The 22,653-nt window shown below is 51.4% G+C and overlaps 22 non-coding genes across 22 annotated transcripts; 14 read left to right on the top strand and 8 right to left on the bottom strand.

Annotated features, from left to right (window-relative positions):
• Nucleotides 1–82: 82 nt before the first annotated feature.
• On the bottom strand, nucleotides 83–154 carry TRNAD-GUC (transfer RNA aspartic acid (anticodon GUC)). Its single transcript has one exon. It is a non-coding gene; the product is annotated as a tRNA-Asp (tRNA).
• Nucleotides 155–694: 540 nt separating this feature from the next.
• TRNAL-AAG (transfer RNA leucine (anticodon AAG)) lies at nucleotides 695–776 on the top strand. The gene has a single exon. It is a non-coding gene; the product is annotated as a tRNA-Leu (tRNA).
• Nucleotides 777–2,161: 1,385 nt separating this feature from the next.
• Nucleotides 2,162–2,243, top strand: TRNAL-AAG (transfer RNA leucine (anticodon AAG)). The gene has a single exon. It is a non-coding gene; the product is annotated as a tRNA-Leu (tRNA).
• Nucleotides 2,244–3,616: 1,373 nt separating this feature from the next.
• TRNAL-AAG (transfer RNA leucine (anticodon AAG)) lies at nucleotides 3,617–3,698 on the top strand. Its single transcript has one exon. It is a non-coding gene; the product is annotated as a tRNA-Leu (tRNA).
• Nucleotides 3,699–5,084: 1,386 nt separating this feature from the next.
• Nucleotides 5,085–5,166, top strand: TRNAL-AAG (transfer RNA leucine (anticodon AAG)). Its single transcript has one exon. It is a non-coding gene; the product is annotated as a tRNA-Leu (tRNA).
• A 774-nt stretch (nucleotides 5,167–5,940) lies between these two features.
• Nucleotides 5,941–6,012, bottom strand: TRNAD-GUC (transfer RNA aspartic acid (anticodon GUC)). The gene has a single exon. It is a non-coding gene; the product is annotated as a tRNA-Asp (tRNA).
• A 540-nt stretch (nucleotides 6,013–6,552) lies between these two features.
• Nucleotides 6,553–6,634, top strand: TRNAL-AAG (transfer RNA leucine (anticodon AAG)). The gene has a single exon. It is a non-coding gene; the product is annotated as a tRNA-Leu (tRNA).
• Nucleotides 6,635–7,408: 774 nt separating this feature from the next.
• On the bottom strand, nucleotides 7,409–7,480 carry TRNAD-GUC (transfer RNA aspartic acid (anticodon GUC)). The gene has a single exon. It is a non-coding gene; the product is annotated as a tRNA-Asp (tRNA).
• A 540-nt stretch (nucleotides 7,481–8,020) lies between these two features.
• On the top strand, nucleotides 8,021–8,102 carry TRNAL-AAG (transfer RNA leucine (anticodon AAG)). The gene has a single exon. It is a non-coding gene; the product is annotated as a tRNA-Leu (tRNA).
• A 774-nt stretch (nucleotides 8,103–8,876) lies between these two features.
• Nucleotides 8,877–8,948, bottom strand: TRNAD-GUC (transfer RNA aspartic acid (anticodon GUC)). The gene has a single exon. It is a non-coding gene; the product is annotated as a tRNA-Asp (tRNA).
• Nucleotides 8,949–9,488: 540 nt separating this feature from the next.
• Nucleotides 9,489–9,570, top strand: TRNAL-AAG (transfer RNA leucine (anticodon AAG)). The gene has a single exon. It is a non-coding gene; the product is annotated as a tRNA-Leu (tRNA).
• A 774-nt stretch (nucleotides 9,571–10,344) lies between these two features.
• Nucleotides 10,345–10,416, bottom strand: TRNAD-GUC (transfer RNA aspartic acid (anticodon GUC)). The gene has a single exon. It is a non-coding gene; the product is annotated as a tRNA-Asp (tRNA).
• Nucleotides 10,417–10,956: 540 nt separating this feature from the next.
• TRNAL-AAG (transfer RNA leucine (anticodon AAG)) lies at nucleotides 10,957–11,038 on the top strand. The gene has a single exon. It is a non-coding gene; the product is annotated as a tRNA-Leu (tRNA).
• Nucleotides 11,039–11,812: 774 nt separating this feature from the next.
• On the bottom strand, nucleotides 11,813–11,884 carry TRNAD-GUC (transfer RNA aspartic acid (anticodon GUC)). Its single transcript has one exon. It is a non-coding gene; the product is annotated as a tRNA-Asp (tRNA).
• Nucleotides 11,885–12,424: 540 nt separating this feature from the next.
• On the top strand, nucleotides 12,425–12,506 carry TRNAL-AAG (transfer RNA leucine (anticodon AAG)). The gene has a single exon. It is a non-coding gene; the product is annotated as a tRNA-Leu (tRNA).
• Nucleotides 12,507–13,280: 774 nt separating this feature from the next.
• On the bottom strand, nucleotides 13,281–13,352 carry TRNAD-GUC (transfer RNA aspartic acid (anticodon GUC)). The gene has a single exon. It is a non-coding gene; the product is annotated as a tRNA-Asp (tRNA).
• A 2,019-nt stretch (nucleotides 13,353–15,371) lies between these two features.
• On the top strand, nucleotides 15,372–15,453 carry TRNAL-AAG (transfer RNA leucine (anticodon AAG)). Its single transcript has one exon. It is a non-coding gene; the product is annotated as a tRNA-Leu (tRNA).
• A 1,378-nt stretch (nucleotides 15,454–16,831) lies between these two features.
• On the top strand, nucleotides 16,832–16,913 carry TRNAL-AAG (transfer RNA leucine (anticodon AAG)). The gene has a single exon. It is a non-coding gene; the product is annotated as a tRNA-Leu (tRNA).
• A 1,385-nt stretch (nucleotides 16,914–18,298) lies between these two features.
• On the top strand, nucleotides 18,299–18,380 carry TRNAL-AAG (transfer RNA leucine (anticodon AAG)). Its single transcript has one exon. It is a non-coding gene; the product is annotated as a tRNA-Leu (tRNA).
• Nucleotides 18,381–19,753: 1,373 nt separating this feature from the next.
• Nucleotides 19,754–19,835, top strand: TRNAL-AAG (transfer RNA leucine (anticodon AAG)). Its single transcript has one exon. It is a non-coding gene; the product is annotated as a tRNA-Leu (tRNA).
• Nucleotides 19,836–20,609: 774 nt separating this feature from the next.
• Nucleotides 20,610–20,681, bottom strand: TRNAD-GUC (transfer RNA aspartic acid (anticodon GUC)). The gene has a single exon. It is a non-coding gene; the product is annotated as a tRNA-Asp (tRNA).
• A 540-nt stretch (nucleotides 20,682–21,221) lies between these two features.
• TRNAL-AAG (transfer RNA leucine (anticodon AAG)) lies at nucleotides 21,222–21,303 on the top strand. Its single transcript has one exon. It is a non-coding gene; the product is annotated as a tRNA-Leu (tRNA).
• Nucleotides 21,304–22,653: the final 1,350 nt, after the last annotated feature.

The following is a 22,653-nucleotide window of genomic DNA, read 5'->3' as shown; positions in this document are numbered from 1 at the left end:
TTGGCACCCATTCCCTACTTGACTCAGCCTAATCTTCAAGAATATTTGTCAAGAACTAAAAAAAATCCAGAAAAGGTTTAACCTCCCCGTCGGGGAATTGAACCCCGGTCTCCCGCGTGACAGGCGGGGATACTGACCACTATACTAACGAGGAGACGTGAGGGCATGAAATGAACAGCTGCTGATGTCTGCACAGCATCCAGCGACCACCTAGCTGGCCTAGGGGGTCTCATTTTCCCCCGTCAAACGGCTTGCCCGATCTAAGGCTAATTTCTTTCTTTTTATCGGCACCAGGCTTAAAACTCAGTTTAAGGCGATAGTTCCGGGCTATGTTTGACTCCAGAGTTGAATCTGTCATCCCGCATTTCCTCAGCAAATCAAGCTACCCATCTCAAGTCTCATGAGCTGAGGACGGCAAAGTCCCTGTGGGCTTAGGACAGTCAAAGAAACCCCTGGGCTGCATGCTAAGCCCCTTTTCGGCTTCACTTTCCGAATCCTGCCCTAGCTTGCGATTAGTTTTTTTCTCACTTCTTGCCCCCATCTCCCACCTTGCCTCATGGTCTCCCCTCCTCTGCGCACCTGACAGTTTGCCTGCCCTTCCACTGCCTGTCTCCAGACTTTCCAAGGAGAAAAGGCAAAGCACTAAAGCGGGCCGGGCAACGGGTCAAGTTCCGCTTTCGGCGACTAGCAGGGAGGTAGCGTGGCCGAGCGGTCTAAGGCGCTGGATTAAGGCTCCAGTCTCTTCGGAGGCGTGGGTTCAAATCCCACCGCTGCCACCTTTCCTGGCCTTGCATTTTAAAGAAGAACGTAACGTTGACCTCTTCCTTCATTAGTGCCACCTCTGTCGCAATGAGCAAGCGGATGGTATGCCACACCCTGCAGGAAAAAGGTTTCGCTTCTGACGTCTTGCTTTTCTGGACATCCAGTCTCAAGTTTCCCATCTGGAACGGCGCTCCCTGCTGCTTTGTGAAGGCTTGCTGCAAGAGCCTTCGAAACCCAGGAGCTCTTGCGTTGAGCTGTGACGCGTCCTGGGAAGACCTCCCGTTGCAGCGGAATGAGCCCCACTTCCAGGGCGTGCTGGTAGCAAATTTCCCACAGCCCACAGGGAGCAAACGATCCCAGGTGTGATGTATCACCAGGAGAGGCTGAGATGAGAGTAAGGGTTCACGCGTGTGCCCGGACCGAGGTTAATGATGGGATTAGAGCTAGGGTTAGATGCAGGGAAAGAGTGAGAGTTATAATTAGGGATAAAGCTAACAGGTGATCATTACTCGTCATGTAACATGATACAAAGGGTCAGAAGAGGAACTGATTCAGGGTTACAATTTGGACTTCGCAGACAACAGGAGCACTAAATGGTGCTGAGGGGGACTCAATAAAGTGGACCGGCCGCCTAATGTAAGCAATTGTGCACAAATATTGTACGATGACTAGCGTTGCCGGTGCTTTTTTCTTAAAGAGTCAGTTCTTGGCACCCATTCCCTACTTGACTCAGCCTAATCTTCAAGAATATTTGTCAAGAACTAAAAAAAATCCAGAAAAGATTTAACCTCCCCGTCGGGAATTGAACCCCGGTCTCCCGCGTGACAGGCGGGGATACTGACCACTATACTAACGAGGAGACGTGAGGGCATGAAATGAACAGCTGCTGATGTCTGCACAGCATCCAGCGACCACCTAGCTGGCCTAGGGGGTCTCATTTTCCCCCGTCAAACGGCTTGCCCGATCTAAGGCTAATTTCTTTCTTTTTATCGGCACCAGGCTTAAAACTCAGTTTAAGGCGATAGTTCCGGGCTATGTTTGACTCCAGAGTTGAATCTGTCATCCCGCATTTCCTCAGCAAATCAAGCTACCCATCTCAAGTCTCATGAGCTGAGGACGGCAAAGTCCCTGTGGGCTTAGGACAGTCAAAGAAACCCCTGGGCTGCATGCTAAGCCCCTTTTCGGCTTCACTTTCCGAATCCTGCCCTAGCTTGCGATTAGTTTTTTTCTCACTTCTTGCCCCCATCTCCCACCTTGCCTCATGGTCTCCCCTCCTCTGCGCACCTGACAGTTTGCCTGCCCTTCCACTGCCTGTCTCCAGACTTTCCAAGGAGAAAAGGCAAAGCACTAAAGCGGGCCGGGCAACGGGTCAAGTTCCGCTTTCGGCGACTAGAAGGGAGGTAGCGTGGCCGAGCGGTCTAAGGCGCTGGATTAAGGCTCCAGTCTCTTCGGAGGCGTGGGTTCAAATCCCACCGCTGCCACTTTTCCTGGCCTTGCATTTTAAAGAAGAACGTAACGTTGACCTCTTCCTTCATTAGTGCCACCTCTGTCGCAATGAGCAAGCGGATGGTATGCCACACCCTGCAGGAAAAAGGTTTCGCTTCTGACGTCTTGCTTTTCTGGACATCCAGTCTCAAGTTTCCCATCTGGAACGGCGCTCCCTGCTGCTTTGTGAAGGCTTGCTGCAAGAGCCTTCGAAACCCAGGAGCTCTTGCGTTGAGCTGTGACGCGTCCTGGGGAGACCTCCCGTTGCAGCGGAATGAGCCCCACTTCCAGGGCGTGCTGGTAGCAAATTTCCCACAGCCCACAGGGAGCAAACGATCCCAGGTGTGATGTATCACCAGGAGAGGCTGAGATGAGAGTAAGGGTTCACGCGTGTGCCCGGACCGAGGTTAATGATGGGATTAGAGCTAGGGTTAGATGCAGGGAAAGAGTGAGAGTTATAATTAGGGATAAAGCTAACAGGTGATCATTACTCGTCATGTAACATGATACAAAGGGTCAGAAGAGGAACTGATTCAGGGTTACAATTTGGACTTCGCAGACAACAGGAGCACTAAATGGTGCTGAGGGGGACTCAATAAAGTGGACCGGCCGCCTAATGTAAGCAATTGTGCACAAATATTGTACGATGACTAGCGTTGCCGGTGCTTTTTTCTTAAAGAGTCAGTTCTTGGCACCCATTCCCTACTTGACTCAGCCTAATCTTCAAGAATATTTGTCAAGAACTAAAAAAAATCCAGAAAAGGTTTAACCTCCCCGTCGCGGTCTCCCGCGTGACAGGCGGGGATACTGACCACTATACTAACGAGGAGACGTGAGGGCATGAAATGAACAGCTGCTGATGTCTGCACAGCATCCAGCGACCACCTAGCTGGCCTAGGGGGTCTCATTTTCCCCCGTCAAACGGCTTGCCCGATCTAAGGCTAATTTCTTTCTTTTTATCGGCACCAGGCTTAAAACTCAGTTTAAGGCGATAGTTCCGGGCTATGTTTGACTCCAGAGTTGAATCTGTCATCCCGCATTTCCTCAGCAAATCAAGCTACCCATCTCAAGTCTCATGAGCTGAGGACGGCAAAGTCCCTGTGGGCTTAGGACAGTCAAAGAAACCCCTGGGCTGCATGCTAAGCCCCTTTTCGGCTTCACTTTCCGAATCCTGCCCTAGCTTGCGATTAGTTTTTTTCTCACTTCTTGCCCCCATCTCCCACCTTGCCTCATGGTCTCCCCTCCTCTGCGCACCTGACAGTTTGCCTGCCCTTCCACTGCCTGTCTCCAGACTTTCCAAGGAGAAAAGGCAAAGCACTAAAGCGGGCCGGGCAACGGGTCAAGTTCCGCTTTCGGCGACTAGCAGGGAGGTAGCGTGGCCGAGCGGTCTAAGGCGCTGGATTAAGGCTCCAGTCTCTTCGGAGGCGTGGGTTCAAATCCCACCGCTGCCACTTTTCCTGGCCTTGCATTTTAAAGAAGAACGTAACGTTGACCTCTTCCTTCATTAGTGCCACCTCTGTCGCAATGAGCAAGAGGATGGTATGCCACACCCTGCAGGAAAAAGCTTTCGCTTCTGACGTCTTGCTTTTCTGGACATCCAGTCTCAAGTTTCCCATCTGGAACGGCGCTCCCTGCTGCTTTGTGAAGGCTTGCTGCAAGAGCCTTCGAAACCCAGGAGCTCTTGCGTTGAGCTGTGACGCGTCCTGGGAAGACCTCCCGTTGCAGCGGAATGAGCCCCACTTCCAGGGCGTGCTGGTAGCAAATTTCCCACAGCCCACAGGGAGCAAACGATCCCAGGTGTGATGTATCACCAGGAGAGGCTGAGATGAGAGTAAGGGTTCACGCGTGTGCCCGGACCGAGGTTAATGATGGGATTAGAGCTAGGGTTAGATGCAGGGAAAGAGTGAGAGTTATAATTAGGGATAAAGCTAACAGGTGATCATTACTCGTCATGTAACATGATACAAAGGGTCAGAAGAGGAACTGATTCAGGGTTACAATTTGGACTTCGCAGACAACAGGAGCACTAAATGGTGCTGAGGGGGACTCAATAAAGTGGACCGGCCGCCTAATGTAAGCAATTGTGCACAAATATTGTACGATGACTAGCGTTGCCGGTGCTTTTTTCTTAAAGAGTCAGTTCTTGGCACCCATTCCCTACTTGACTCAGCCTAATCTTCAAGAATATTTGTCAAGAACTAAAAAAAATCCAGAAAAGGTTTAACCTCCCCGTCGGGGAATTGAACCCCGGTCTCCCGCGTGACAGGCGGAGATACTGACCACTATACTAACGAGGAGACGTGAGGGCATGAAATGAACAGCTGCTGATGTCTGCACAGCATCCAGCGACCACCTAGCTGGCCTAGGGGGTCTCATTTTCCCCCGTCAAACGGCTTGCCCGATCTAAGGCTAATTTCTTTCTTTTTATCGGCACCAGGCTTAAAACTCAGTTTAAGGCGATAGTTCCGGGCTATGTTTGACTCCAGAGTTGAATCTGTCATCCCGCATTTCCTCAGCAAATCAAGCTACCCATCTCAAGTCTCATGAGCTGAGGACGGCAAAGTCCCTGTGGGCTTAGGACAGTCAAAGAAACCCCTGGGCTGCATGCTAAGCCCCTTTTCGGCTTCACTTTCCGAATCCTGCCCTAGCTTGCGATTAGTTTTTTTCTCACTTCTTGCCCCCATCTCCCACCTTGCCTCATGGTCTCCCCTCCTCTGCGCACCTGACAGTTTGCCTGCCCTTCCACTGCCTGTCTCCAGACTTTCCAAGGAGAAAAGGCAAAGCACTAAAGCGGGCCGGGCAACGGGTCAAGTTCCGCTTTCGGCGACTAGCAGGGAGGTAGCGTGGCCGAGCGGTCTAAGGCGCTGGATTAAGGCTCCAGTCTCTTCGGAGGCGTGGGTTCAAATCCCACCGCTGCCACTTTTCCTGGCCTTGCATTTTAAAGAAGAACGTAACGTTGACCTCTTCCTTCATTAGTGCCACCTCTGTCGCAATGAGCAAGCGGATGGTATGCCACACCCTGCAGGAAAAAGGTTTCGCTTCTGACGTCTTGCTTTTCTGGACATCCAGTCTCAAGTTTCCCATCTGGAACGGCGCTCCCTGCTGCTTTGTGAAGGCTTGCTGCAAGAGCCTTCGAAACCCAGGAGCTCTTGCGTTGAGCTGTGACGCGTCCTGGGAAGACCTCCCGTTGCAGCGGAATGAGCCCCACTTCCAGGGCGTGCTGGTAGCAAATTTCCCACAGCCCACAGGGAGCAAACGATCCCAGGTGTGATGTATCACCAGGAGAGGCTGAGATGAGAGTAGGGGTTCACGCGTGTGCCCGGACCGAGGTTAATGATGGGATTAGAGCTAGGGTTAGATGCAGGGAAAGAGTGAGAGTTATAATTAGGGATAAAGCTAACAGGTGATCATTACTCGTCATGTAACATGATACAAAGGGTCAGAAGAGGAACTGATTCAGGGTTACAATTTGGACTTCGCAGACAACAGGAGCACTAAATGGTGCTGAGGGGGACTCAATAAAGTGGACCGGCCGCCTAATGTAAGCAATTGTGCACAAATATTGTACGATGACTAGCGTTGCCGGTGCTTTTTTCTTAAAGAGTCAGTTCTTGGCACCCATTCCCTACTTGACTCAGCCTAATCTTCAAGAATATTTGTCAAGAACTAAAAAAAATCCAGAAAAGGTTTAACCTCCCCGTCGGGGAATTGAACCCCGGTCTCCCGCGTGACAGGCGGGGATACTGACCACTATACTAACGAGGAGACGTGAGGGCATGAAATGAACAGCTGCTGATGTCTGCACAGCATCCAGCGACCACCTAGCTGGCCTAGGGGGTCTCATTTTCCCCCGTCAAACGGCTTGCCCGATCTAAGGCTAATTTCTTTCTTTTTATCGGCACCAGGCTTAAAACTCAGTTTAAGGCGATAGTTCCGGGCTATGTTTGACTCCAGAGTTGAATCTGTCATCCCGCATTTCCTCAGCAAATCAAGCTACCCATCTCAAGTCTCATGAGCTGAGGACGGCAAAGTCCCTGTGGGCTTAGGACAGTCAAAGAAACCCCTGGGCTGCATGCTAAGCCCCTTTTCGGCTTCACTTTCCGAATCCTGCCCTAGCTTGCGATTAGTTTTTTTCTCACTTCTTGCCCCCATCTCCCACCTTGCCTCATGGTCTCCCCTCCTCTGCGCACCTGACAGTTTGCCTGACCTTCCACTGCCTGTCTCCAGACTTTCCAAGGAGAAAAGGCAAAGCACTAAAGCGGGCCGGGCAACGGGTCAAGTTCCGCTTTCGGCGACTAGCAGGGAGGTAGCGTGGCCGAGCGGTCTAAGGCGCTGGATTAAGGCTCCAGTCTCTTCGGAGGCGTGGGTTCAAATCCCACCGCTGCCACTTTTCCTGGCCTTGCATTTTAAAGAAGAACGTAACGTTGACCTCTTCCTTCATTAGTGCCACCTCTGTCGCAATGAGCAAGCGGATGGTATGCCACACCCTGCAGGAAAAAGGTTTCGCTTCTGACGTCTTGCTTTTCTGGACATCCAGTCTCAAGTTTCCCATCTGGAACGGCGCTCCCTGCTGCTTTGTGAAGGCTTGCTGCAAGAGCCTTCGAAACCCAGGAGCTCTTGCGTTGAGCTGTGACGCGTCCTGGGAAGACCTCCCGTTGCAGCGGAATGAGCCCCACTTCCAGGGCGTGCTGGTAGCAAATTTCCCACAGCCCACAGGGAGCAAACGATCCCAGGTGTGATGTATCACCAGGAGAGGCTGAGATGAGAGTAAGGGTTCACGCGTGTGCCCGGACCGAGGTTAATGATGGGATTAGAGCTAGGGTTAGATGCAGGGAAAGAGTGAGAGTTATAATTAGGGATAAAGCTAACAGGTGATCATTACTCGTCATGTAACATGATACAAAGGGTCAGAAGAGGAACTGATTCAGGGTTACAATTTGGACTTCGCAGACAACAGGAGCACTAAATGGTGCTGAGGGGGACTCAATAAAGTGGACCGGCCGCCTAATGTAAGCAATTGTGCACAAATATTGTACGATGACTAGCGTTGCCGGTGCTTTTTTCTTAAAGAGTCAGTTCTTGGCACCCATTCCCTACTTGACTCAGCCTAATCTTCAAGAATATTTGTCAAGAACTAAAAAAAATCCAGAAAAGGTTTAACCTCCCCGTCGGGGAATTGAACCCCGGTCTCCCGCGTGACAGGCGGGGATACTGACCACTATACTAACGAGGAGACGTGAGGGCATGAAATGAACAGCTGCTGATGTCTGCACAGCATCCAGCGACCACCTAGCTGGCCTAGGGGGTCTCATTTTCCCCCGTCAAACGGCTTGCCCGATCTAAGGCTAATTTCTTTCTTTTTATCGGCACCAGGCTTAAAACTCAGTTTAAGGCGATAGTTCCGGGCTATGTTTGACTCCAGAGTTGAATCTGTCATCCCGCATTTCCTCAGCAAATCAAGCTACCCATCTCAAGTCTCATGAGCTGAGGACGGCAAAGTCCCTGTGGGCTTAGGACAGTCAAAGAAACCCCTGGGCTGCATGCTAAGCCCCTTTTCGGCTTCACTTTCCGAATCCTGCCCTAGCTTGCGATTAGTTTTTTTCTCACTTCTTGCCCCCATCTCCCACCTTGCCTCATGGTCTCCCCTCCTCTGCGCACCTGACAGTTTGCCTGCCCTTCCACTGCCTGTCTCCAGACTTTCCAAGGAGAAAAGGCAAAGCACTAAAGCGGGCCGGGCAACGGGTCAAGTTCCGCTTTCGGCGACTAGCAGGGAGGTAGCGTGGCCGAGCGGTCTAAGGCGCTGGATTAAGGCTCCAGTCTCTTCAGAGGCGTGGGTTCAAATCCCACCGCTGCCACTTTTCCTGGCCTTGCATTTTAAAGAAGAACGTAACGTTGACCTCTTCCTTCATTAGTGCCACCTCTGTCGCAATGAGCAAGCGGATGGTATGCCACACCCTGCAGGAAAAAGGTTTCGCTTCTGACGTCTTGCTTTTCTGGACATCCAGTCTCAAGTTTCCCATCTGGAACGGCGCTCCCTGCTGCTTTGTGAAGGCTTGCTGCAAGAGCCTTCGAAACCCAGGAGCTCTTGCGTTGAGCTGTGACGCGTCCTGGGAAGACCTCCCGTTGCAGCGGAATGAGCCCCACTTCCAGGGCGTGCTGGTAGCAAATTTCCCACAGCCCACAGGGAGCAAACGATCCCAGGTGTGATGTATCACCAGGAGAGGCTGAGATGAGAGTAAGGGTTCACGCGTGTGCCCGGACCGAGGTTAATGATGGGATTAGAGCTAGGGTTAGATGCAGGGAAAGAGTGAGAGTTATAATTAGGGATAAAGCTAACAGGTGATCATTACTCGTCATGTAACATGATACAAAGGGTCAGAAGAGGAACTGATTCAGGGTTACAATTTGGACTTCGCAGACAACAGGAGCACTAAATGGTGCTGAGGGGGACTCAATAAAGTGGACCGGCCGCCTAATGTAAGCAATTGTGCACAAATATTGTACGATGACTAGCGTTGCCGGTGCTTTTTTCTTAAAGAGTCAGTTCTTGGCACCCATTCCCTACTTGACTCAGCCTAATCTTCAAGAATATTTGTCAAGAACTAAAAAAAATCCAGAAAAGGTTTAACCTCCCCGTCGGGGAATTGAACCCCGGTCTCCCGCGTGACAGGCGGGGATACTGACCACTATACTAACGAGGAGACGTGAGGGCATGAAATGAACAGCTGCTGATGTCTGCACAGCATCCAGCGACCACCTAGCTGGCCTAGGGGGTCTCATTTTCCCCCGTCAAACGGCTTGCCCGATCTAAGGCTAATTTCTTTCTTTTTATCGGCACCAGGCTTAAAACTCAGTTTAAGGCGATAGTTCCGGGCTATGTTTGACTCCAGAGTTGAATCTGTCATCCCGCATTTCCTCAGCAAATCAAGCTACCCATCTCAAGTCTCATGAGCTGAGGACGGCAAAGTCCCTGTGGGCTTAGGACAGTCAAAGAAACCCCTGGGCTGCATGCTAAGCCCCTTTTCGGCTTCACTTTCCGAATCCTGCCCTAGCTTGCGATTAGTTTTTTTCTCACTTCTTGCCCCCATCTCCCACCTTGCCTCATGGTCTCCCCTCCTCTGCGCACCTGACAGTTTGCCTGCCCTTCCACTGCCTGTCTCCAGACTTTCCAAGGAGAAAAGGCAAAGCACTAAAGCGGGCCGGGCAACGGGTCAAGTTCCGCTTTCGGCGACTAGCAGGGAGGTAGCGTGGCCGAGCGGTCTAAGGCGCTGGATTAAGGCTCCAGTCTCTTCGGAGGCGTGGGTTCAAATCCCACCGCTGCCACTTTTCCTGGCCTTGCATTTTAAAGAAGAACGTAACGTTGACCTCTTCCTTCATTAGTGCCACCTCTGTCGCAATGAGCAAGCGGATGGTATGCCACACCCTGCAGGAAAAAGCTTTCGCTTCTGACGTCTTGCTTTTCTGGACATCCAGTCTCAAGTTTCCCATCTGGAACGGCGCTCCCTGCTGCTTTGTGAAGGCTTGCTGCAAGAGCCTTCGAAACCCAGGAGCTCTTGCGTTGAGCTGTGACGCGTCCTGGGAAGACCTCCCGTTGCAGCGGAATGAGCCCCACTTCCAGGGCGTGCTGGTAGCAAATTTCCCACAGCCCACAGGGAGCAAACGATCCCAGGTGTGATGTATCACCAGGAGAGGCTGAGATGAGAGTAAGGGTTCACGCGTGTGCCCGGACCGAGGTTAATGATGGGATTAGAGCTAGGGTTAGATGCAGGGAAAGAGTGAGAGTTATAATTAGGGATAAAGCTAACAGGTGATCATTACTCGTCATGTAACATGATACAAAGGGTCAGAAGAGGAACTGATTCAGGGTTACAATTTGGACTTCGCAGACAACAGGAGCACTAAATGGTGCTGAGGGGGACTCAATAAAGTGGACCGGCCGCCTAATGTAAGCAATTGTGCACAAATATTGTACGATGACTAGCGTTGCCGGTGCTTTTTTCTTAAAGAGTCAGTTCTTGGCACCCATTCCCTACTTGACTCAGCCTAATCTTCAAGAATATTTGTCAAGAACTAAAAAAAATCCAGAAAAGGTTTAACCTCCCCGTCGGGGAATTGAACCCCGGTCTCCCGCGTGACAGGCGGGGATACTGACCACTATACTAACGAGGAGACGTGAGGGCATGAAATGAACAGCTGCTGATGTCTGCACAGCATCCAGCGACCACCTAGCTGGCCTAGGGGGTCTCATTTTCCCCCGTCAAACGGCTTGCCCGATCTAAGGCTAATTTCTTTCTTTTTATCGGCACCAGGCTTAAAACTCAGTTTAAGGCGATAGTTCCGGGCTATGTTTGACTCCAGAGTTGAATCTGTCATCCCGCATTTCCTCAGCAAATCAAGCTACCCATCTCAAGTCTCATGAGCTGAGGACGGCAAAGTCCCTGTGGGCTTAGGACAGTCAAAGAAACCCCTGGGCTGCATGCTAAGCCCCTTTTCGGCTTCACTTTCCGAATCCTGCCCTAGCTTGCGATTAGTTTTTTTCTCACTTCTTGCCCCCATCTCCCACCTTGCCTCATGGTCTCCCCTCCTCTGCGCACCTGACAGTTTGCCTGCCCTTCCACTGCCTGTCTCCAGACTTTCCAAGGAGAAAAGGCAAAGCACTAAAGCGGGCCGGGCAACGGGTCAAGTTCCGCTTTCGGCGACTAGCAGGGAGGTAGCGTGGCCGAGCGGTCTAAGGCGCTGGATTAAGGCTCCAGTCTCTTCGGAGGCGTGGGTTCAAATCCCACCGCTGCCACTTTTCCTGGCCTTGCATTTTAAAGAAGAACGTAACGTTGACCTCTTCCTTCATTAGTGCCACCTCTGTCGCAATGAGCAAGCGGATGGTATGCCACACCCTGCAGGAAAAAGCTTTCGCTTCTGACGTCTTGCTTTTCTGGACATCCAGTCTCAAGTTTCCCATCTGGAACGGCGCTCCCTGCTGCTTTGTGAAGGCTTGCTGCAAGAGCCTTCGAAACCCAGGAGCTCTTGCGTTGAGCTGTGACGCGTCCTGGGAAGACCTCCCGTTGCAGCGGAATGAGCCCCACTTCCAGGGCGTGCTGGTAGCAAATTTCCCACAGCCCACAGGGAGCAAACGATCCCAGGTGTGATGTATCACCAGGAGAGGCTGAGATGAGAGTAAGGGTTCACGCGTGTGCCCGGACCGAGGTTAATGATGGGATTAGAGCTAGGGTTAGATGCAGGGAAAGAGTGAGAGTTATAATTAGGGATAAAGCTAACAGGTGATCATTACTCGTCATGTAACATGATACAAAGGGTCAGAAGAGGAACTGATTCAGGGTTACAATTTGGACTTCGCAGACAACAGGAGCACTAAATGGTGCTGAGGGGGACTCAATAAAGTGGACCGGCCGCCTAATGTAAGCAATTGTGCACAAATATTGTACGATGACTAGCGTTGCCGGTGCTTTTTTCTTAAAGAGTCAGTTCTTGGCACCCATTCCCTACTTGACTCAGCCTAATCTTCAAGAATATTTGTCAAGAACTAAAAAAAATCCAGAAAAGGTTTAACCTCCCCGTCGGGGAATTGAACCCCGGTCTCCCGCGTGACAGGCGGGGATACTGACCACTATACTAACGAGGAGACGTGAGGGCATGAAATGAACAGCTGCTGATGTCTGCACAGCATCCAGCGACCACCTAGCTGGCCTAGGGGGTCTCATTTTCCCCCGTCAAACGGCTTGCCCGATCTAAGGCTAATTTCTTTCTTTTTATCGGCACCAGGCTTAAAACTCAGTTTAAGGCGATAGTTCCGGGCTATGTTTGACTCCAGAGTTGAATCTGTCATCCCGCATTTCCTCAGCAAATCAAGCTACCCATCTCAAGTCTCATGAGCTGAGGACGGCAAAGTCCCTGTGGGCTTAGGACAGTCAAAGAAACCCCTGGGCTGCATGCTAAGCCCCTTTTCGGCTTCACTTTCCGAATCCTGCCCTAGCTTGCGATTAGTTTTTTTCTCACTTCTTGCCCCCATCTCCCACCTTGCCTCATGGTCTCCCCTCCTCTGCGCACCTGACAGTTTGCCTGCCCTTCCACTGCCTGTCTCCAGACTTTCCAAGGAGAAAAGGCAAAGCACTAAAGCGGGCCGGGCAACGGGTCAAGTTCCGCTTTCGGCGACTAGCAGGGAGGTAGCGTGGCCGAGCGGTCTAAGGCGCTGGATTAAGGCTCCAGTCTCTTCGGAGGCGTGGGTTCAAATCCCACCGCTGCCACTTTTCCTGGCCTTGCATTTTAAAGAAGAACGTAACGTTGACCTCTTCCTTCATTAGTGCCACCTCTGTCGCAATGAGCAAGAGGATGGTATGCCACACCCTGCAGGAAAAAGCTTTCGCTTCTGACGTCTTGCTTTTCTGGACATCCAGTCTCAAGTTTCCCATCTGGAACGGCGCTCCCTGCTGCTTTGTGAAGGCTTGCTGCAAGAGCCTTCGAAACCCAGGAGCTCTTGCGTTGAGCTGTGACGCGTCCTGGGAAGACCTCCCGTTGCAGCGGAATGAGCCCCACTTCCAGGGCGTGCTGGTAGCAAATTTCCCACAGCCCACAGGGAGCAAACGATCCCAGGTGTGATGTATCACCAGGAGAGGCTGAGATGAGAGTAAGGGTTCACGCGTGTGCCCGGACCGAGGTTAATGATGGGATTAGAGCTAGGGTTAGATGCAGGGAAAGAGTGAGAGTTATAATTAGGGATAAAGCTAACAGGTGATCATTACTCGTCATGTAACATGATACAAAGGGTCAGAAGAGGAACTGATTCAGGGTTACAATTTGGACTTCGCAGACAACAGGAGCACTAAATGGTGCTGAGGGGGACTCAATAAAGTGGACCGGCCGCCTAATGTAAGCAATTGTGCACAAATATTGTACGATGACTAGCGTTGCCGGTGCTTTTTTCTTAAAGAGTCAGTTCTTGGCACCCATTCCCTACTTGACTCAGCCTAATCTTCAAGAATATTTGTCAAGAACTAAAAAAAATCCAGAAAAGGTTTAACCTCCCCGTCGGGGAATTGAACCCCGGTCTCCCGCGTGACAGGCGGGGATACTGACCACTATACTAACGAGGAGACGTGAGGGCATGAAATGAACAGCTGCTGATGTCTGCACAGCATCCAGCGACCACCTAGCTGGCCTAGGGGGTCTCATTTTCCCCCGTCAAACGGCTTGCCCGATCTAAGGCTAATTTCTTTCTTTTTATCGGCACCAGGCTTAAAACTCAGTTTAAGGCGATAGTTCCGGGCTATGTTTGACTCCAGAGTTGAATCTGTCATCCCGCATTTCCTCAGCAAATCAAGCTACCCATCTCAAGTCTCATGAGCTGAGGACGGCAAAGTCCCTGTGGGCTTAGGACAGTCAAAGAAACCCCTGGGCTGCATGCTAAGCCCCTTTTCGGCTTCACTTTCCGAATCCTGCCCTAGCTTGCGATTAGTTTTTTTCTCACTTCTTGCCCCCATCTCCCACCTTGCCTCATGGTCTCCCCTCCTCTGCGCACCTGACAGTTTGCCTGCCCTTCCACTGCCTGTCTCCAGACTTTCCAAGGAGAAAAGGCAAAGCACTAAAGCGGGCCGGGCAACGGGTCAAGTTCCGCTTTCGGCGACTAGCAGGGAGGTAGCGTGGCCGAGCGGTCTAAGGCGCTGGATTAAGGCTCCAGTCTCTTCAGAGGCGTGGGTTCAAATCCCACCACTGCCACTTTTCCTGGCCTTGCATTTTAAAGAAGAACGTAACGTTGACCTCTTCCTTCATTAGTGCCACCTCTGTCGCAATGAGCAAGCGGATGGTATGCCACACCCTGCAGGAAAAAGGTTTCGCTTCTGACGTCTTGCTTTTCTGGACATCCAGTCTCAAGTTTCCCATCTGGAACGGCGCTCCCTGCTGCTTTGTGAAGGCTTGCTGCAAGAGCCTTCGAAACCCAGGAGCTCTTGCGTTGAGCTGTGACGCGTCCTGGGAAGACCTCCCGTTGCAGCGGAATGAGCCCCACTTCCAGGGCGTGCTGGTAGCAAATTTCCCACAGCCCACAGGGAGCAAACGATCCCAGGTGTGATGTATCACCAGGAGAGGCTGAGATGAGAGTAAGGGTTCACGCGTGTGCCCGGACCGAGGTTAATGATGGGATTAGAGCTAGGGTTAGATGCAGGGAAAGAGTGAGAGTTATAATTAGGGATAAAGCTAACAGGTGATCATTACTCGTCATGTAACATGATACAAAGGGTCAGAAGAGGAACTGATTCAGGGTTACAATTTGGACTTCGCAGACAACAGGAGCACTAAATGGTGCTGAGGGGGACTCAATAAAGTGGACCGGCCGCCTAATGTAAGCAATTGTGCACAAATATTGTACGATGACTAGCGTTGCTGGTGCTTTTTTCTTAAAGAGTCAGTTCTTGGCACCCATTCCCTACTTGACTCAGCCTAATCTTCAAGAATATTTGTCAAGAACTAAAAAAAATCCAGAAAAGGTTTAACCTCCCCGTCGGGGAATTGAACCCGAATTGAACCCCGGTCTCCCGCGTGACAGGCGGGGATACTGACCACTATACTAACGAGGAGACGTGAGGGCATGAAATGAACAGCTGCTGATGTCTGCACAGCATCCAGCGACCACCTAGCTGGCCTAGGGGGTCTCATTTTCCCCCGTCAAACGGCTTGCCCGATCTAAGGCTAATTTCTTTCTTTTTATCGGCACCAGGCTTAAAACTCAGTTTAAGGCGATAGTTCCGGGCTATGTTTGACTCCAGAGTTGAATCTGTCATCCCGCATTTCCTCAGCAAATCAAGCTACCCATCTCAAGTCTCATGAGCTGAGGACGGCAAAGTCCCTGTGGGCTTAGGACAGTCAAAGAAACCCCTGGGCTGCATGCTAAGCCCCTTTTCGGCTTCACTTTCCGAATCCTGCCCTAGCTTGCGATTAGTTTTTTTCTCACTTCTTGCCCCCATCTCCCACCTTGCCTCATGGTCTCCCCTCCTCTGCGCACCTGACAGTTTGCCTGCCCTTCCACTGCCTGTCTCCAGACTTTCCAAGGAGAAAAGGCAAAGCACTAAAGCGGGCCGGGCAACGGGTCAAGTTCCGCTTTCGGCGACTAGCAGGGAGGTAGCGTGGCCGAGCGGTCTAAGGCGCTGGATTAAGGCTCCAGTCTCTTCGGAGGCGTGGGTTCAAATCCCACCGCTGCCACTTTTCCTGGCCTTGCATTTTAAAGAAGAACGTAACGTTGACCTCTTCCTTCATTAGTGCCACCTCTGTCGCAATGAGCAAGCGGATGGTATGCCACACCCTGCAGGAAAAAGGTTTCGCTTCTGACGTCTTGCTTTTCTGGACATCCAGTCTCAAGTTTCCCATCTGGAACGGCGCTCCCTGCTGCTTTGTGAAGGCTTGCTGCAAGAGCCTTCGAAACCCAGGAGCTCTTGCGTTGAGCTGTGACGCGTCCTGGGAAGACCTCCCGTTGCAGCGGAATGAGCCCCACTTCCAGGGCGTGCTGGTAGCAAATTTCCCACAGCCCACAGGGAGCAAACGATCCCAGGTGTGATGTATCACCAGGAGAGGCTGAGATGAGAGTAAGGGTTCACGCGTGTGCCCGGACCGAGGTTAATGATGGGATTAGAGCTAGGGTTAGATGCAGGGAAAGAGTGAGAGTTATAATTAGGGATAAAGCTAACAGGTGATCATTACTCGTCATGTAACATGATACAAAGGGTCAGAAGAGGAACTGATTCAGGGTTACAATTTGGACTTCGCAGACAACAGGAGCACTAAATGGTGCTGAGGGGGACTCAATAAAGTGGACCGGCCGCCTAATGTAAGCAATTGTGCACAAATATTGTACGATGACTAGCGTTGCCGGTGCTTTTTTCTTAAAGAGTCAGTTCTTGGCACCCATTCCCTACTTGACTCAGCCTAATCTTCAAGAATATTTGTCAAGAACTAAAAAAAATCCAGAAACGGTTTAACCTCCCCGTCGGGGACGGTCTCCCGCGTGACAGGCGGGGATACTGACCACTATACTAACGAGGAGACGTGAGGGCATGAAATGAACAGCTGCTGATGTCTGCACAGCATCCAGCGACCACCTAGCTGGCCTAGGGGGGTCTCATTTTCCCCCGTCAAACGGCTTGCCCGATCTAAGGCTAATTTCTTTCTTTTTATCGGCACCAGGCTTAAAACTCAGTTTAAGGCGATAGTTCCGGGCTATGTTTGACTCCAGAGTTGAATCTGTCATCCCGCATTTCCTCAGCAAATCAAGCTACCCATCTCAAGTCTCATGAGCTGAGGACGGCAAAGTCCCTGTGGGCTTAGGACAGTCAAAGAAACCCCTGGGCTGCATGCTAAGCCCCTTTTCGGCTTCACTTTCCGAATCCTGCCCTAGCTTGCGATTAGTTTTTTTCTCACTTCTTGCCCCCATCTCCCACCTTGCCTCATGGTCTCCCCTCCTCTGCGCACCTGACAGTTTGCCTGCCCTTCCACTGCCTGTCTCCAGACTTTCCAAGGAGAAAAGGCAAAGCACTAAAGCGGGCCGGGCAACGGGTCAAGTTCCGCTTTCGGCGACTAGCAGGGAGGTAGCGTGGCCGAGCGGTCTAAGGCGCTGGATTAAGGCTCCAGTCTCTTCGGAGGCGTGGGTTCAAATCCCACCGCTGCCACCTTTCCTGGCCTTGCATTTTAAAGAAGAACGTAACGTTGACCTCTTCCTTCATTAGTGCCACCTCTGTCGCAATGAGCAAGCGGATGGTATGCCACACCCTGCAGGAAAAAGGTTTCGCTTCTGACGTCTTGCTTTTCTGGACATCCAGTCTCAAGTTTCCCATCTGGAACGGCGCTCCCTGCTGCTTTGTGAAGGCTTGCTGCAAGAGCCTTCGAAACCCAGGAGCTCTTGCGTTGAGCTGTGACGCGTCCTGGGAAGACCTCCCGTTGCAGCGGAATGAGCCCCACTTCCAGGGCGTGCTGGTAGCAAATTTCCCACAGCCCACAGGGAGCAAACGATCCCAGGTGTGATGTATCACCAGGAGAGGCTGAGATGAGAGTAAGGGTTCACGCGTGTGCCCGGACCGAGGTTAATGATGGGATTAGAGCTAGGGTTAGATGCAGGGAAAGAGTGAGAGTTATAATTAGGGATAAAGCTAACAGGTGATCATTACTCGTCATGTAACATGATACAAAGGGTCAGAAGAGGAACTGATTCAGGGTTACAATTTGGACTTCGCAGACAACAGGAGCACTAAATGGTGCTGAGGGGGACTCAATAAAGTGGACCGGCCGCCTAATGTAAGCAATTGTGCACAAATATTGTACGATGACTAGCGTTGCCGGTGCTTTTTTCTTAAAGAGTCAGTTCTTGGCACCCATTCCCTACTTGACTCAGCCTAATCTTCAAGAATATTTGTCAAGAACTAAAAAAAATCCAGAAAAGATTTAACCTCCCCGTCGGGAATTGAACCCCGGTCTCCCGCGTGACAGGCGGGGATACTGACCACTATACTAACGAGGAGACGTGAGGGCATGAAATGAACAGCTGCTGATGTCTGCACAGCATCCAGCGACCACCTAGCTGGCCTAGGGGGTCTCATTTTCCCCCGTCAAACGGCTTGCCCGATCTAAGGCTAATTTCTTTCTTTTTATCGGCACCAGGCTTAAAACTCAGTTTAAGGCGATAGTTCCGGGCTATGTTTGACTCCAGAGTTGAATCTGTCATCCCGCATTTCCTCAGCAAATCAAGCTACCCATCTCAAGTCTCATGAGCTGAGGACGGCAAAGTCCCTGTGGGCTTAGGACAGTCAAAGAAACCCCTGGGCTGCATGCTAAGCCCCTTTTCGGCTTCACTTTCCGAATCCTGCCCTAGCTTGCGATTAGTTTTTTTCTCACTTCTTGCCCCCATCTCCCACCTTGCCTCATGGTCTCCCCTCCTCTGCGCACCTGACAGTTTGCCTGCCCTTCCACTGCCTGTCTCCAGACTTTCCAAGGAGAAAAGGCAAAGCACTAAAGCGGGCCGGGCAACGGGTCAAGTTCCGCTTTCGGCGACTAGAAGGGAGGTAGCGTGGCCGAGCGGTCTAAGGCGCTGGATTAAGGCTCCAGTCTCTTCGGAGGCGTGGGTTCAAATCCCACCGCTGCCACTTTTCCTGGCCTTGCATTTTAAAGAAGAACGTAACGTTGACCTCTTCCTTCATTAGTGCCACCTCTGTCGCAATGAGCAAGCGGATGGTATGCCACACCCTGCAGGAAAAAGGTTTCGCTTCTGACGTCTTGCTTTTCTGGACATCCAGTCTCAAGTTTCCCATCTGGAACGGCGCTCCCTGCTGCTTTGTGAAGGCTTGCTGCAAGAGCCTTCGAAACCCAGGAGCTCTTGCGTTGAGCTGTGACGCGTCCTGGGGAGACCTCCCGTTGCAGCGGAATGAGCCCCACTTCCAGGGCGTGCTGGTAGCAAATTTCCCACAGCCCACAGGGAGCAAACGATCCCAGGTGTGATGTATCACCAGGAGAGGCTGAGATGAGAGTAAGGGTTCACGCGTGTGCCCGGACCGAGGTTAATGATGGGATTAGAGCTAGGGTTAGATGCAGGGAAAGAGTGAGAGTTATAATTAGGGATAAAGCTAACAGGTGATCATTACTCGTCATGTAACATGATACAAAGGGTCAGAAGAGGAACTGATTCAGGGTTACAATTTGGACTTCGCAGACAACAGGAGCACTAAATGGTGCTGAGGGGGACTCAATAAAGTGGACCGGCCGCCTAATGTAAGCAATTGTGCACAAATATTGTACGATGACTAGCGTTGCCGGTGCTTTTTTCTTAAAGAGTCAGTTCTTGGCACCCATTCCCTACTTGACTCAGCCTAATCTTCAAGAATATTTGTCAAGAACTAAAAAAAATCCAGAAAAGGTTTAACCTCCCCGTCGCGGTCTCCCGCGTGACAGGCGGGGATACTGACCACTATACTAACGAGGAGACGTGAGGGCATGAAATGAACAGCTGCTGATGTCTGCACAGCATCCAGCGACCACCTAGCTGGCCTAGGGGGTCTCATTTTCCCCCGTCAAACGGCTTGCCCGATCTAAGGCTAATTTCTTTCTTTTTATCGGCACCAGGCTTAAAACTCAGTTTAAGGCGATAGTTCCGGGCTATGTTTGACTCCAGAGTTGAATCTGTCATCCCGCATTTCCTCAGCAAATCAAGCTACCCATCTCAAGTCTCATGAGCTGAGGACGGCAAAGTCCCTGTGGGCTTAGGACAGTCAAAGAAACCCCTGGGCTGCATGCTAAGCCCCTTTTCGGCTTCACTTTCCGAATCCTGCCCTAGCTTGCGATTAGTTTTTTTCTCACTTCTTGCCCCCATCTCCCACCTTGCCTCATGGTCTCCCCTCCTCTGCGCACCTGACAGTTTGCCTGCCCTTCCACTGCCTGTCTCCAGACTTTCCAAGGAGAAAAGGCAAAGCACTAAAGCGGGCCGGGCAACGGGTCAAGTTCCGCTTTCGGCGACTAGCAGGGAGGTAGCGTGGCCGAGCGGTCTAAGGCGCTGGATTAAGGCTCCAGTCTCTTCGGAGGCGTGGGTTCAAATCCCACCGCTGCCACTTTTCCTGGCCTTGCATTTTAAAGAAGAACGTAACGTTGACCTCTTCCTTCATTAGTGCCACCTCTGTCGCAATGAGCAAGAGGATGGTATGCCACACCCTGCAGGAAAAAGCTTTCGCTTCTGACGTCTTGCTTTTCTGGACATCCAGTCTCAAGTTTCCCATCTGGAACGGCGCTCCCTGCTGCTTTGTGAAGGCTTGCTGCAAGAGCCTTCGAAACCCAGGAGCTCTTGCGTTGAGCTGTGACGCGTCCTGGGAAGACCTCCCGTTGCAGCGGAATGAGCCCCACTTCCAGGGCGTGCTGGTAGCAAATTTCCCACAGCCCACAGGGAGCAAACGATCCCAGGTGTGATGTATCACCAGGAGAGGCTGAGATGAGAGTAAGGGTTCACGCGTGTGCCCGGACCGAGGTTAATGATGGGATTAGAGCTAGGGTTAGATGCAGGGAAAGAGTGAGAGTTATAATTAGGGATAAAGCTAACAGGTGATCATTACTCGTCATGTAACATGATACAAAGGGTCAGAAGAGGAACTGATTCAGGGTTACAATTTGGACTTCGCAGACAACAGGAGCACTAAATGGTGCTGAGGGGGACTCAATAAAGTGGACCGGCCGCCTAATGTAAGCAATTGTGCACAAATATTGTACGATGACTAGCGTTGCCGGTGCTTTTTTCTTAAAGAGTCAGTTCTTGGCACCCATTCCCTACTTGACTCAGCCTAATCTTCAAGAATATTTGTCAAGAACTAAAAAAAATCCAGAAAAGGTTTAACCTCCCCGTCGGGGAATTGAACCCCGGTCTCCCGCGTGACAGGCGGGGATACTGACCACTATACTAACGAGGAGACGTGAGGGCATGAAATGAACAGCTGCTGATGTCTGCACAGCATCCAGCGACCACCTAGCTGGCCTAGGGGGTCTCATTTTCCCCCGTCAAACGGCTTGCCCGATCTAAGGCTAATTTCTTTCTTTTTATCGGCACCAGGCTTAAAACTCAGTTTAAGGCGATAGTTCCGGGCTATGTTTGACTCCAGAGTTGAATCTGTCATCCCGCATTTCCTCAGCAAATCAAGCTACCCATCTCAAGTCTCATGAGCTGAGGACGGCAAAGTCCCTGTGGGCTTAGGACAGTCAAAGAAACCCCTGGGCTGCATGCTAAGCCCCTTTTCGGCTTCACTTTCCGAATCCTGCCCTAGCTTGCGATTAGTTTTTTTCTCACTTCTTGCCCCCATCTCCCACCTTGCCTCATGGTCTCCCCTCCTCTGCGCACCTGACAGTTTGCCTGCCCTTCCACTGCCTGTCTCCAGACTTTCCAAGGAGAAAAGGCAAAGCACTAAAGCGGGCCGGGCAACGGGTCAAGTTCCGCTTTCGGCGACTAGCAGGGAGGTAGCGTGGCCGAGCGGTCTAAGGCGCTGGATTAAGGCTCCAGTCTCTTCGGAGGCGTGGGTTCAAATCCCACCGCTGCCACTTTTCCTGGCCTTGCATTTTAAAGAAGAACGTAACGTTGACCTCTTCCTTCATTAGTGCCACCTCTGTCGCAATGAGCAAGCGGATGGTATGCCACACCCTGCAGGAAAAAGGTTTCGCTTCTGACGTCTTGCTTTTCTGGACATCCAGTCTCAAGTTTCCCATCTGGAACGGCGCTCCCTGCTGCTTTGTGAAGGCTTGCTGCAAGAGCCTTCGAAACCCAGGAGCTCTTGCGTTGAGCTGTGACGCGTCCTGGGAAGACCTCCCGTTGCAGCGGAATGAGCCCCACTTCCAGGGCGTGCTGGTAGCAAATTTCCCACAGCCCACAGGGAGCAAACGATCCCAGGTGTGATGTATCACCAGGAGAGGCTGAGATGAGAGTAAGGGTTCACGCGTGTGCCCGGACCGAGGTTAATGATGGGATTAGAGCTAGGGTTAGATGCAGGGAAAGAGTGAGAGTTATAATTAGGGATAAAGCTAACAGGTGATCATTACTCGTCATGTAACATGATACAAAGGGTCAGAAGAGGAACTGATTCAGGGTTACAATTTGGACTTCGCAGACAACAGGAGCACTAAATGGTGCTGAGGGGGACTCAATAAAGTGGACCGGCCGCCTAATGTAAGCAATTGTGCACAAATATTGTACGATGACTAGCGTTGCTGGTGCTTTTTTCTTAAAGAGTCAGTTCTTGGCACCCATTCCCTACTTGACTCAGCCTAATCTTCAAGAATATTTGTCAAGAACTAAAAAAAATCCAGAAAAGGTTTAACCTCCCCGTCGGGGAATTGAACCCGAATTGAACCCCGGTCTCCCGCGTGACAGGCGGGGATACTGACCACTATACTAACGAGGAGACGTGAGGGCATGAAATGAACAGCTGCTGATGTCTGCACAGCATCCAGCGACCACCTAGCTGGCCTAGGGGGTCTCATTTTCCCCCGTCAAACGGCTTGCCCGATCTAAGGCTAATTTCTTTCTTTTTATCGGCACCAGGCTTAAAACTCAGTTTAAGGCGATAGTTCCGGGCTATGTTTGACTCCAGAGTTGAATCTGTCATCCCGCATTTCCTCAGCAAATCAAGCTACCCATCTCAAGTCTCATGAGCTGAGGACGGCAAAGTCCCTGTGGGCTTAGGACAGTCAAAGAAACCCCTGGGCTGCATGCTAAGCCCCTTTTCGGCTTCACTTTCCGAATCCTGCCCTAGCTTGCGATTAGTTTTTTTCTCACTTCTTGCCCCCATCTCCCACCTTGCCTCATGGTCTCCCCTCCTCTGCGCACCTGACAGTTTGCCTGCCCTTCCACTGCCTGTCTCCAGACTTTCCAAGGAGAAAAGGCAAAGCACTAAA

This window comes from Ambystoma mexicanum, unplaced genomic scaffold (assembly GCF_040938575.1).
Source record: "Ambystoma mexicanum isolate Mex_15411 unplaced genomic scaffold, UKY_AmexF1_1 Mex_scaf20, whole genome shotgun sequence".
Classification (NCBI taxonomy): Eukaryota; Metazoa; Chordata; class Amphibia; order Caudata; family Ambystomatidae; genus Ambystoma; species Ambystoma mexicanum.
Note: the sequence above shows the minus strand (reverse complement) of the source record. Positions and strands in the feature narration are given on the sequence as shown.